A 5,522-nucleotide genomic window follows, 5' to 3' on the forward strand; every position below is an offset into this window, starting at 1 on the left:
TGATTACACCGGATAGTGAAATTGAAAGAACTTTGCATCGGAGATTGAGAGAAGTTGGTGAAGGTTCGGGTACACAAAACATTGAAATTGAGGATAGAGAGTCTTCAATCATGGCCGAAGAGTGACGCACTCTATCCGAGTATGAAAGACCCCAATTCACAGGTGATGAGTTTAGTGTTCAAGCACCATCCGTGGCATCCAACAATTTTGAAATTAAAGCTAGTACAATCGGCATGGTCGAGAACACGGTTCAATTCAATGGTCTCATGAATGAAGATGCACATGACCATCTTTCCTGGTTCCTCCAAATTTGCTCCACATTCAAGATTAATGGGGTATCGGACGATGCGATCCGTTTGAGACTATTTCCGTTCAGCTTGAGAGACGGAGCTTATCGTTTTTCTTACATCTTTGTCTCCGGGATCTATTAAAACATGGAAGGATATGGTTGAGAAGTTCCTTGGGAGATACTTTCCGCCAAACAAAGCGGCGAAGTTGAGGCAAGAAATTTCAGCCTTTAAACAAGGGGAGTCCGAAACATTGTTTGAAGCCTATGAGAGATTCAAGGATCTCCTTAGAAGGTGCCCCCACCATGGTTTTGCCTCGTGGATGCGAGTACAAATAATTTATAATGGGCTAAATTATGCTACTCGCCAATTCATTGATGCCGCAGCGGGTGGTTCGCTTAGCAACAAGTATCCCGATGAGGCCAAGCAATTACTTGAGTCTATGGCAAGCTTTGAATCACATTGGGCCTCAAGAGGATCTTCACAGAAGACTGTTGGGCTGTACGAAGTTAGTAGCAATGATGCCTTGGCTATAAAGGTTGATGTGTTGACTCGGAAGCTTGATCTTCTCATGGGCAGTAGTTCGAGGTCAGAATCAGTGATGAATTGTAGCACTTGTGGTGGTGGGCATGATGCAGCCCAATGTCTAATTGCTAGCTCCTCAGTTGCTTACATCGAGAATGTTGACTACATTAGGGGGCAACGAATTCAAGGGAACTCGTTTAGCTCAATTTACAATCCGGGGTGGAAGAACCACCCAAATTTTTCATGGAACCAAGGCCAACAACAACAAAGAGGTGCACCATCTCAAGGATCTCAACTTCAACAACCGGCCTTTGAGAGGAAGTTTTCTACTAAAGAGGTCCTTGCCAAGTTCATGCTTAGTACTAATGACAGGTTCAATAGCCTAACCAGTAGCATGGATGCACAATTTGGCAAGGTGAATGCTCAGCTCACTCAGCACGCTGAACAGTTCACTGAGATTGGTTCTATTTTGAGAAACCTCCAAGCTTCGGTGAAGTCACTTGAGCATCAAGTGAGGGGAACTCATGAAAGGCAAATTCGAGACGTCCCCTAGGGTGTCTTCCAAGTAACACGGAAGAAAATCCAAGGGAGCACTTAAAGGCCATTGCTCTTATAAGCGGGAGGCAAGTGGAGACAATGGTCGAAGTTGACCCAAGTGTCAAGAAAAGTGGGGTAGCTTCCGGGGAAGACCCCAAGCTAGTTGAAGGAAGTAGTGAAGACAAAAATCAAGGAAAATATGACAAGGCCCAACAACAGAGACAATCAGAATCATCCGAGTACAAGCCTCCAATCCCCTAAACAACAAGATTAAAGCATGCCAAGGAGGATATTCAATTCAAAAAATTCATGAACATCTTCAAACAACTCCATTTGAACATCCTGATAGTTGAAGCATTGACTCAAATGCCGAAATATGCCAAGTTTCTAAAAGAGCTCCTCACGAACAAAAGGAAGTTGGAGGAAGAGGGTACGGTTGCACTTACGGGGAATTGCTCCGCTATTCTAGAAAAGAAACTCCCACAAAAGTTGAAAGATCCGGGAAGTTTCATTATCCCATGCATTCTTGAGGGTGGAGTCCGAGAAAATGCTCTAGCGGATTCGGGGGCTAGCATAAATGTCATGACCTATACCATGTACTTGAAACTTGGCTTGGATGAGTTGAGGCCCACGAGGATGACCTTACAATTGGTGGATCGATCAACAAGAAAACCTCGTGGTATTGTTGAAGATGTAATTGTCCGAGTGGACAAATTTGTTTTTCCCGTGGATTTTGTCATCATGGACATAGATGAAGACGTGGAGATACCACTGATTCTTGGCCGACCATTCCTCAGCACCTCGGGTGCCTTGATTGACTTGAAAGTTGGAAAGTTAACGTTAAGAGTCGGAGAAGAGGAAGTGGTGTACAGTTTGCCAGCCACCATGAAACATTCTTTAGATCATGATGACACACTTTACTTTGTTGATGAAACTGATAGATTGATTTCTGATTGTGTGTAGGAGGTGCTCTCTATAAATCCCTTGGATGAATACTTGGGAGAGTTGGAGAATGAAGAACAAGGAGAGCCTCACCAACATCCTCAAATTCATAATTTGAAGCAACCAAAAGAGAGGGTGTCCTACACAAATGCTAAGGAAAAAGAAAAAAAAGAGTCATTTGTCAAGAAGATGTGGAGGGAGATTCATGGGAGAAAGAAGAAAGGTAACAAGCTTCATCACCCCATTTCTCATGGAGGAAAGGTAAATTTTTCACCCCTCTCTACTCATGAACAATTTGAGGTCTTTATAATGATGTCACTGAATTTACTGGGATAAAACAATGCTACAAAGGAAACTGGGGGTGGCATCAAACTCTTTGGACCCCCATGAGGTAAGGAATGAGGTACGTCAGGCTCGTGACGTTAAACAAGCGCTTCTTGGAAGGCAACCCAAGTGTTCGGTGGTGTTTGCTAGCATTTTTCATATTCTAGGTCTTAGCTCATTTCAATTCTTGTATTTCTTAGGCTTGTTTTACTTTTTAATAAGTTCATGCTCACACACTTGGCGTAGTGCTCTCATCATTTTAATTGTGGTATGTTTGTGCAACTTCTTAAGAAACTCATATTTAGGTGTTAATTAATGCACTAGATCATCGTTTTATTCAATTCACTCATTTTTGGAGGAGTCTTCGAGCTTGCTATATCATTTTTTTCATTATTTGGGGCAAGTTTTCAAAGTTTTTATTGGCCTTAATGGGTATACGGCCTTACTGGGCCGTATGGTGGCCGTCTGAGAGAGCACAGAGGCTCTGTGCCATCGCAGACGGTCCCCCAGCCCCTATACGGGGCCGTTTGCGACGGGAGAGCCCCTCGGCTGAGAGGGCCTTTTGGCCCATACGACCCCCATACTGGGCCATATGGGGGCCGTATGGCTCGGGCCCCCCCCATATAATCTCTCTCTCTCTCTCTCTCTCTCTCTCTCTCTCTTTCTTCCATTCTCTTCTTTTCTCTCTTTCTCCACCGATTTTCTCTCTTCTTTCTCACTCATTTCTTGGCCAAATCTCCTTATTTTTCCTCCTAAATCTTCTCCTCATCCATTTGAGACATCGATCTAGTGGTTTTCCCCAAGTTTAATGCTTGTTTTCTCAAGATTTCGTCTGTATGCTTTTTTATGCCCTAGTTTTATCTCATTCATTTCTTGGGCATTCTTGGAGCTTTTGTGTGGAATTTCTTTAGCATTTTGCTTGGTTTGGATGGTGTGATTGTTATGGATGAAGTCTCCCTTGAATTTATGTACAAAATGTTTCGATTTTCATGTTTTTGGGGAGGTTCTGTCGAAATGAACAGTACTCATACGACCTCCATACGGCTGTATAGACACTATCCATCATAGTTTTCATTGTTTCTTCATATCTTACACTACGTTTTGAATCATATTGGATTCCTCTATCCTTGAATGGATTTTTCATGGTTTGTAGGAATTTTGGGGATGAAGAAATTAACAAGCAACCATGGTTTGATATTTACACCACAAGGGGTGACCAAATGGAACAAGATGTCATTTTATGATGAGAGACTTAATTCTGAGGACAAGGATGGAGCATGGACACCTATCATTTACTTTAGTTTGCTTTGTTTTGTATTTTTGTGTTTTGATGAGTTGCCATGGTTCTACACTACCGACTTGTGTTGTCGAACTTTAGTTTATTTTCATCTTTGTGTTTTTGTTGACTACTCTCTAGTTTCCCCCTTGTGCTTATCTTTTTAAATATTTGTGGAATGATGATGTCCCCTTTTTTTGCCTCATGAGGGCATTAAAGGGAATTTGGTGAGACTTTCCTGGTTTTAATAGAGGTCGGACAGGACATGTATTGCTCACCACACATTTTTCTCACGTCCTACCTCACGACGAGCACAAGTTGAACCGGGGAGTTCGTTTTTCACCCTCCTTTATATTTGCATTGCTTTCATCTTGCATGTTTTTCATGATTAGTGTACATTGAGGGCAATGTACAACACTAAGTAGTGGGGGATGGGTGTATTTCATGTTTTAGGATCATTTGCTACATGCTAGTGTTACCTATGATGGCTTTGTTCATTCTTGTAAGATTCTTTTTAGCTTGGATTAATGATTGATGTGAGTTACTTGTTTCTATGCTTTATTGAATCCTGTTTTACCCCTAGTATTGTCATGAGCACTGAAATTTTTTTGTCGATGCCACAGGAATAGCCAATGTGACTACTCTCTAACTCTCTTGTATCGTAACACACTACTTTGAGTACTTGGCCTTAGAACACTAAGTTCTTTCCTTCAATGGACTCTTAAGAACTTCTAAGTCTTGTTGAGCTAATCCTAGTTTTTGTGTCATGTAGAGTACTCACGAAGATGTGATCTAGGGTGAATGTGATTGAATGAAATGAATGAAAAAAAAGAAAAGGAAAAAAAAAGGGAAAAAAATGAGTCTATGTCGGTATTCCTCTGCTATTGAAAGCATGAATCGTCTATGTGGGCTATGTCAGTAGTTGGGTGGCTCTTGTGCCTAACTAGCATGTGCACCCTCAGGAAAAGATTTCAAAAATGATTTTTCTTGCGAGTCTACGTTAGTCGGGACTCAGAAAAAACAAAAAAAATGATGAAATGAATGATGAAATGAAAAATAAAAACCTAGTGATCTTTTTGAGTACCTACCAAAGGTTTTTGAGTAGAAAGTGGACTTAGTTTCAAGGTATAGAATTAGAAGGATCTTATTTGGCCATTGAAGTAGCACTTAGTAGTTTAAGACTTAGTATTCTTTGTAAGTGGAGTGATTAGCATCTAGAGTGCATCTTGATTGAAGTCCTTAGGCTAGACCGGATCGGGGCATATGAGATATAAGATTCACTTACAGCGCAGGACTATATAAGGGGTGAGGCAGGGATATTTTTTTATTATGCTTATTGACTATGACTCAACATCTATGTATCATTGTCCATTGCTTTTTGGAGTCTTATATTTACTTGATGCAGAGGTAGTGCATTTAGCCACTTCTCGGTCTCTTTGTTTTTCATGAGTTGTTTGCTTGGGGACAAAGCAGCGCTTAAGTGTGGGGATATTTGATAAGTGTCTAAATGTAGATGTTTTTCATGCATATATCGTATTCACTTTGCATGTATTTTTGTGAGGGTTTGATGCCCGTTTTGCGCTTAATCGTCTATTATTTGCTTTGTAGGGCATAAGGAAGCCATAGAGAAC

The 5,522-nt window shown here is 41.2% G+C and overlaps 1 non-coding gene across 1 annotated transcript; it reads right to left on the bottom strand.

Annotated features, from left to right (window-relative positions):
- Positions 1-492: 492 nt before the first annotated feature.
- LOC120266154 lies at positions 493-599 on the bottom strand. Its single transcript, XR_005537996.1, has one exon. It is a non-coding gene; the product is annotated as a small nucleolar RNA R71 (small nucleolar RNA).
- Between the last annotated feature and the right edge of the window lie 4,923 nt (positions 600-5,522).

The sequence above is a fragment of the Dioscorea cayenensis genome, chromosome 7, assembly GCF_009730915.1.
Source record: "Dioscorea cayenensis subsp. rotundata cultivar TDr96_F1 chromosome 7, TDr96_F1_v2_PseudoChromosome.rev07_lg8_w22 25.fasta, whole genome shotgun sequence".
NCBI classification, from domain to species: domain Eukaryota; kingdom Viridiplantae; phylum Streptophyta; class Magnoliopsida; order Dioscoreales; family Dioscoreaceae; genus Dioscorea; species Dioscorea cayenensis.